Source organism: Haemaphysalis longicornis, unplaced genomic scaffold (assembly GCF_048455015.1).
Source record: "Haemaphysalis longicornis isolate Haplotype H1 unplaced genomic scaffold, Haemaphysalis longicornis Haplotype H1 scaffold_14, whole genome shotgun sequence".
NCBI classification, from domain to species: domain Eukaryota; kingdom Metazoa; phylum Arthropoda; class Arachnida; order Ixodida; family Ixodidae; genus Haemaphysalis; species Haemaphysalis longicornis.
Window position 1 is genome coordinate 54,974,091 of NW_027526245.1, and position 8,752 is coordinate 54,982,842.

General features: G+C 44.9%; 1 long non-coding RNA gene across 1 annotated transcript; it reads left to right on the plus strand.

Annotated features, from left to right (window-relative positions):
- Positions 1 to 272: 272 nt before the first annotated feature.
- On the plus strand, positions 273 to 4,170 carry LOC144165111 (uncharacterized). The gene is made up of 3 exons (XR_013321368.1): positions 273 to 380; positions 935 to 1,000; positions 3,973 to 4,170. It is a non-coding gene; the product is annotated as an uncharacterized LOC144165111 (long non-coding RNA).
- Positions 4,171 to 8,752: the final 4,582 nt, after the last annotated feature.

Here is an 8,752-nt window from a genome sequence, read left to right on the forward strand (position 1 = left end):
AATATGATTCAGATATCAAGGATTTTTGCTGTTATACGCCGGTAATATGAACTTCTTGCAACAATGAAAGTATATTCAGCTTTTTAAATACATTTCTGCGAAAGGTACGTCGCGTACTTCAGGCTTTTTAATTAGTCTGCTAACCCTCCAATATAGCGGAGACTGCCGGTGACATTTCAATTTTTCGTAGCGACTATATAGAGAACTCTAAATACCGTTGTTGCCCGAGTTGAGGTATGTTGCTGTCAGTCAAAATAAAAGAAAAAGACAGGTAGGCATTGGTTGGTATCATATAAAAGGACGGTGAAGCGGCTCCATCTTTGCGAGAGACGAGCCTTCATTTCAAAGACGCACTAAGCCTTCTTCGTGAAGTTCTTTCGGTTAGCTATGACTTTGATACGCTACTGATATTTCCGGCTACCAAAATTGTTGCTTTATGATAAAATGTTCCTGACATGCGTCCCTTCGACACTCACGTATACTATATTTCAATAAGTATCAAATTTAATATGTTAGAATTAAAGATGGCTGCTTCGTTTCGTTTGTAATATAAAATATTTATCCTGAAATTTATAGTTCCTTGTTGGTCTTATTGGTTTTATAGAATTGCGAATAAGAATATGTCCCGCTCGTTAACGAAATAGCTCATTGAGCCCTTGAAATACCAGCATGGGCGTAAGAAAGGCAATGTTAGCCTGGCAGGCTGAAGGGAATTCCAATCCACGGTCGTTTAAATGGCCGTAACAAAATCTGTAGTGTGCTCTAATGTTACCACGAACTCTAGTTTGACGATTTCACTGTAGAACCTTACCGGAAGACTTGAAGGTAAATATTGCGGTTTACAGTGGTATGGCAGCAGCAGCTTTGAAACGGGAGTCGTTTCACAACGTCGGCATATCATGTTTTATGCCATTAAACTTTTTTTTTATTTCAGCAACCAGTACCGTCATGTTCCGCACCTTTGGAGTCCAGATTGTTGTCGTGGTTGCAACCATTCTGGGTAATTACACCAGTGTTTTTGTAGTCTTAAAGTTTTCATCTGTCTGCCCTAATACTCAGACGCGTGTCCGTGCCCACAGAGGATGAAATTAAAAATTCGGGGGTAAACTGTGGAGTCGAGCAGCGTAGCACAGCAGCTGTTAGAGGTTATTGGGAGAGACCTTCGTAGTGCAGTGGACCTGATTAGGCTGGTGGTGACTATGAGATTTGCACATAGACACCCAACTCAGCCAGAATGCAGTGGGCTGGTGTCTGCAAGAGTAAATTGGTCGTGAAACGTCTCGTTAGTGGGGATAAATTCAGTAGTAGATAGTCACCAGCAATAAACGACATAAAGTTGCTACTGATAGAGAACGCTGGCTTAACCTAGACGCTTCGCACCATTGAGCGGGATTGATATGTGAAGGTTACGTACTATCGGCCGAAAATATAAACGGACCACTGCTCAGGCAGCCGTAGCGGCTGCTGGGGCGCATTGCGGCGCTATTATCCTGCTGCGCTCGCTCACGACGAGAGTGCCACGAGTGACGCCAAACTTTCCCTCGCCCTCGGGTGGGTGCTTATTACCCTTGATAAATTTCTAGTGCAGCGTTCGCCTTTATTCTAGCACATGAACCAGTGGCCCATCAACGAACGGCCGCAAAGCAACAAACCGCGTCGCCAGGAAGGAAGGAGGACCCATTCTGGTTTTTGTAGGCGATCTATGTTCGCCTCATGTTGCGTATTAGTGCGTCTTATGCGTCCACTGCTGCTCGATTTTAGACAACGCGTCACAATATACCGCAGCGGCGGCTACCATGACGCTCGCTTTTTCACGCCGGAGCGATATTAGTGTCGAAATGGCCTTTCCGGCATCGTGTCGAACGGTGGGTTTAATATTCGTTACACCAAGTCCTCTGAAGTCTGCTTTAATTGGCTACTAGGATATGCTTTCCGTGATGAATTTTTTTTTCACAGCCGCACCGGCAGGAAGAATGATTGCGAAGCAGAATCGTGAAACCTTAGATATTCCTGAATGTTTATTCATGAAAGGTGATAACACGGCCATTCAACGGTCCTCAGTGGGACAAGAATTTTCCGGCTACTGCGTGACTGAGCCATGTGGTGGATTAAAGGTTAACGCCTCACTATAAATTTATCCAGCGTGACAAGTACCCGTGCGAGGGCGAGGGGAAGTTTGGCGTCGTTCATGGCACTCTCGGCCGCAGCCCCTGCGTTTGTGGAGTGGGATGGTTCAGCCCAGCGCATAGCAGACACCCCGCCCCAAAGCTCAAGAACATTACTTCCGCATTTATCTTGGGAGAGCCATTAGTGGCGCTCATATGATCATTGCTGATTTGGCAACACCTTTTCCGGGTTTTGATTTCGTTTGTTCAGAAGCAGCCCATGCTTCTAGCTCGATTATAAACAGCTCCAATACTTGCTTGTACAGTACCTTCGTCAGGAGTATGCCCAGGATTTCTATTTTGCAGTATTTTTGGCATCTGTGGTCGTTTCCAGAGGTTTAGTCATATAAAATGATCCTGCCACAATATACCTACTAAAAATTTATTTATTACAGTAATATCATTTATAATAATTGAACATTATGTCTAGCACGGTGATGCTCCATTATTTTACTTTTGAGCAAAAATGCTAATTCCGTAGGCGCTGTGCTGGCCGGTGGCGTTCGTGGCACACTTTATTTTCGTAGCAGTGAAATTTTACTAAACGGCTCAGATGTGAAAACAAAGTGGGCATTCATAACGTGTGGGAGCTACGAGAGAGGCATGTGAGAACCAGCGCGGCCTGTAAGCGGTATGGTGTAGGAGCTGTCGTGTTTGTTGTTTTTCGGTCGGGTGGTGGTTACAAGTTTCCAAATTTTCTGGCATTTATGCAGGAAATATAACGGAGATCATCCTAGGAAACCTTATGTTTTGGCCGTTTTAACAGACGGGAGCATTCCCGTAGGTGGGCGAAATATTTCTTCCAATTGCAAGGAGAGGTCGTAGTGGTCGCTACGCAAAAAAACCGTTGGTAGCTTCCGGAAAATTCTATGGTGCCATGGCCTTTCCGCGTTGCCGCGGACAGGAGTCCGGGGGACTGGTTTTCAATGAATGATAATGTTTTGTCCATCGGCATAAACAAGTTTCCATCACCTGTTCTCGAAGGCGCAGGTGAAGTAAAATATTTCAAACAATGTCCGACATTGTAGTTATAATTCGACATCTATGCCATTTTAAAGCCACGTTTGATTGTTATAAACAGTTGTAAATCAGACAAAGCGATTTATAGCGGGACGAATGCAGTCCATCAGACCACTGCTGTATGACGCTGAATTTATTTGATGTGAGAAGGATGCCAGTGCTCAGTCTCAGGTGTAGATGCCACGAGCTGGCCTTTTAAGTGGTTCAGAATGTCGAGCATTAGGCTATGTCAAGAAATTTTGGAGTTGTCGTGCTGAATTATACAAGTTCTGCGGTGTAACATAGGGTAGATTGGCCTTCTAGCACTGCGAAGTTTCGTGACAGAAAACCGCAAGGTTGAATTAGAGGGTAGAAATTAAAGCTCGTCAGTGAACACAGGTCCAGATCCGAAAACAGACGTGCCCATTCGTTAGCAAAATATGCAGGAAAGCGCCACGTCCCCGGAAGGTGAAAGATTTATTATTGATTTGGAAAACTAGCATAGCATGCAGTAGACACACAAACTTCGTCATCGTCGGCAGTTTGGTGGGATATTTTAAAAGTGAAAGCTTTGTTACATTTGCAGCAATATACGAATTCAATGATATATAAAACAAATGTGGAATTAATCTGAAATATGAAACTGCAGTTTTCAAAGGGGTAAAGTAAAGATCTTGCAGGTACACATGTATGCCGATAGGAAAAAAAGTAGAAACTAGAAAGCCAAAGTGTAAAACGCCAATTTCGAAGGCAAGGTAAGATTGATATAAGGAGCTAACTTTCAATTTTTCTTCCCTTACCATTGCAGCCATGTTGGCAGCCCCTGGTGCTGCTCTAGGAGGTGGAGTCGGTGGTGGCCGTGCAGAAGAAGCCATGGCACGCGCCGAAGACACTGCCTCGCAGTAGCAGTGTCTTTAAAGAGAGCTCACTGCTAAAATAAAGCGTTCGGGAACGATAGGATATACTATGAACGAGATACAATAAAAATTGTTGCATCTGAAAATTATAGCGGAAGTTATTTTATTCCATTGTTTTCCTCGAATGACCCAGTGCGTTATAAGGCCTTTGCGCTATTTGTCTAGTACAGAAACGTTTTCTTTTCGATACACAATGCCGTGTTTTAGAACTTCACGCAGTTGACTTGACGCAATCACTGCTGAGTAAACATTGGGAGCAGTCGGACGGTCAAAATGCCGAGACACACTATTGCACACTTGACCTAAATGGTTTATAGGCTCTAGTATTGTGCCGTGAAAGGTGAACATGTTTGGATAAAGTCATACCAGAGTGCACAAATGTTTTCAACCGTACTCAGATTGAGACCGTGTAGTTCCCCCTTTAGCCTGATTCCTCCGGACTTACAGGTAACTGTCATCATTCGAACGCTAGAGAACGTTGGAAATTTCCATACGAGAACAACTAATCAGCTCCTGGGATCAAGATTTTGCGTGTTATAATAGGATCTCAGAACTTTTCTTAGTAAACACCTGTCGAAATGGTCGTTTAGATGATTTGGTATTTTGTTTCTGGTTTATAGCCGCCTTTCAAAAGAAAACTTTTTACTCCTCAACCTGAGGTAGCGTAATTTTGCGAAAAGGAGGAAGGCGTCGGTGAGCTTATGGCTCAAATTCTTGAAACAAATAGACTCGATGACAGAGTGGCTCGATAGTGGAGTTACGGATACGGCGTTAGAGGAAGTGTTGAGAGGATAGGGCAGGGCCTGAAGAGTGGACCGCTTGAGAGAACGCATTGATTAATGTATGAGGCGAAGTGCTGGGGAATTTATAAAAAGAAGATAAACTATGCAGGTGTTAGGTATACTTCATAAAGCAAACTTTCTTGGGCCATGGGAGCGTTGTAAAGAACGCCATCTCTTTGTTTTAATTTTTTATTTGAAAGTTGTATTTAATGTGGGTCTCACGCCAAGACTCATATCTATGATTTAACTCCGTGACAACACATAAAGTGTGGTAGTAAATAGGTGAGGCTTTGGACTGTGAAATGAACCAAAATTATTGAGGTTAGATGAATACTCGAAGCATAGTGATTAAGTAAACAAAAAAATTGAACGATTTATATTGGTCCGCTTTTGGTGTAAAAGATGGCCGTATCAAATCCTCTGTCTCGATTTAATGTCTTCAGGTTCGTGGACACCCAATGATGTGAGAAAAAATTGCGCCAAGTTGCAGTCAAAAATCGTTGTTTGGAAAGAAGTTCTGGATGTTCGCGTGTTTCGAAATCGCGGAAAAAATGGGTTCTGAGAAAAGCAACAAAAGCGATTTCAAGCAAGAGCAGCGCCCACATAAGATGATCAGGAAAGCTAATATTCCCCACGATTGAAGCTACTTCCTTCTTGCGTCTTGCTCGGGTCAGATTTTGTTCGTGGGCTAGCTCGGCTTTTTTTCTAGCTTGCTTTGCAGTATCAGTGCTCTGAGGGGATGCCTCTGCGATCCGCAGCTGATCATTCGTTTTTGGTATTTGGTTTTTTGTTTTGTGAGTCTTTCCTTCACCATACTTGGGCTGCCAGTAAGAAATCGTAAGCCACAGAGGTAAGTACATGCCCCAGACAATCTGAAGCTCCTTTGATGCGCTCACGAAGGCTCCAGAACGTAAACATCATCTGATCTGTTCTCGTGACTTAGACTCACTGCTGTGAATCAGCGGCTGAGGCGTTGTGCTGCAGGAACCAAGTACGCTAGTTCAATCTCCGCCGTGGTGGATACTTCTCTGATGGATGGCAAAAGCAAAAATGCCCGTATAAAAACTCTCAGCTAACGTAATGATATCTGTTTGTTTGGAATTAATGAAGAGTCGTCCAATAAACCGCTCCTCATATACCAGTTCTAGCTTCGGTGCTTTAAACCTCAGAATAACAACACCAAATCTTAAGTTAGGTGACCCAGTGTTCGTGATCGCGTCAATACCTATCAGAGGGCCACCTTCCGGGTGATGGGAACAGTTTCTGGCACGGTTACCGACGGTCTGCCGAGCATTCGGCAGTTAACAGAGCGCAGAATGAACTCGAATGCTCAGGCACGGCAATTTCTGATTTCACGTTTCTTTTCTTTTGTCTCCCTCGTACTGTCATGTCCTCATTTGCACTATACGTTTGCTGCGCCGCGTTTTCCAGATTGAGGGGTCATATTGTAGATGCCGTAAGATCACCGTGAACTGTTAATTTGCGGGAATTCTCCTCTGATTGACTTTTAGATGCGACTGCATCTCATTCACTCGCCTTGTCCCTGCATCCGGCGTCGGCGTTGTTGTCGGCGTCCGTCCCTCCCCTATTCTCCTCGCCGGATGAGCTGCGCTCTCCGCCGCTCACCCCTTCTCCTCTCCGGTAGCGAAAACTGTCTCGCGAGGGGCATTGGATTGGATTCGAATGAATTGGCTTGGCTTGGCTTGGATTGGATTGGATTAAAGTGGATTGTGTTGCGTCATAGCCGCGGGAGGCGCACTGGCGCCGGCGCGTCCCCTCACCGTTATGCGCGTTATAAAACGCGGTGCGTGCGCCGCTTTGCTCCATCGTTCCAGCGTCGTTCCTCCGCTGTCCAACGCTGCAACGTGAACCCCCTATGCGTCGCAGCCACACAGGGGTTCCCGCGAGGGGAGGTGGGAGTTTTTTACTTTTGCTCACGTGCTTGCTGGCTGACAAAGCGGTTGTGCGTGCTTTCTTCATTTTGACGTTTTATGGTGTTTACAGGTACCAGTTTTAGAGTTTGCCTTATTTCTCTCTAGTGAAAGCGCATAATTCTAGGGCTGCCATGAAAACTATGCGAAGTAGAGCGGACATGATACCGTAGGCCTGTATTTTCCATTCAACAACAATAGCCCTTGTGCGTGACGCCCTCTGTGGGATTCTAAGAGAAGACTTGACCTAACATGAGCAGTAGCCGGGAACGCTTACGTCACACATTGGCAATTTCAGCCTGCGTAAAAGCAGAAACTTCGGCGCTCGCTTCATATAGGGACCGCGCGCGCCACTACAGGCGCCACCGCCGCACGAAGGTCATCCAGCCGCCGCGCGTGCGGTGTATTGGCCAGCTCTTGGCGTGCAAATGCTCGCTGCTTTTGGTGTCTGCGAGCTGATTAAGTGTGTTTGTTTTTCGGAGTAGTTAGCGATGAATAGTCCAGTTATTGTGTTTATCACCTTGCTTCACTGGGGTTTTATTTTTCGAAGTAAGTTACCATAGACTTCGGCCGCGAATGGCAACTGCTTCTGTGTGCTCTGGCACAAGCGCTGCGCCGTCGTGTTTACGGATTTTTAAATCTATATTGCTTCTTTTCCTAAAGCACAGTTGTAAATACCACACACATGGTAGCTGCGTAGTCACGGACTGCTTCGGGCCTATCGATAATACAATAAAAAAACTGAAAGAAACCAAGTACGCATCGTTCAGACTACGCTTAATGAATCCGATCATTGCTCTGGAATGCACAGAACGCTAAAAGAGATAGCCCAATAGCATTGTTGTTTTGATGAGTGGGTACATACTTGAGAACATCTAAAAACGCTGCAGAAACGCGAAGGATCAAAACAGGAAGAGATGTATGTTGCACAATGTGTCTTTCTGCTTCCACGCTTTGCAATCCTTGCAAAAACAGGAAGCGAAAAAACAACAATGAAACTGATTTTATCACACGCAACAAAAAATTTTAATGTTACGAAGGGAGACAAAAGAGTTTGGTCCAGCGTACAAAAATTTATTTTTTCGCGCTTCGATGTGCAGCACACGGAGGAAATAGAATATTGTCACGTAGCGAAGAACGACGCAAAGTTTTTCTGAACGCACCGACCTAGCGATCTCCTGCACTACAAAAGACTAGAAAGAAACACAAACGTCGAAGAAGCATTCCGCAGTGTGACGTGAACAGATGAACGTCGATAAAGTGAGTTGCGCTGCGTTTGCTATGCATGCATTCTCTTGGAACGTTATTAATTTCAGATCTATGGAAATAGGATCGAGAACATTGTCGAAGAAAAAAAAATGAAGGTAGCGACGAGGTGGCACCCTTTCCATATCAAACAATATTGCCCGACTGGACGTGCGAGAAAAAGAGCAAATTGGCGCTCCGGTTGAAACGCCAGATAAGAAACCGTAATCGGCCACGCGCGGTTACAAAACAAACAAAACAACCCTGAGGGATAATTTGCGGAAACACGAAAAGTAAAAGCACAAGGACGTCCGAAAGCTTTTTTACACGTGAGCCTGAGCGCAAGGTAATACAAGTGTGCAAACAGGTAATGAAGCACGCTACAACCGGACTGATATGACAAAAATCCGGCTTTAGGTTAGCCTTGTACAATTCTAGGTCCACGATGCTCTCAAAAGGGTACATTGCTTTTTCCATTCTCATACACACTGCATTTCCACGCACTGTCGCACACTTATAATCGAAGCTGAAATCTCCGTTGCTTGCCTTGGAATGGCGCCCCTCCATTTCTCAGACAGCTGCCCGTCGCTCGGTCAACAGAACAAGGAAACATTTTCTGTGGTTCGTTTTACAAGGAACGACATCCCGGGACGCAACCCTTGTTCGGCATCATCATTGCACTACTTAAAGGGGCCCTGAAAGGCATTTTGAGC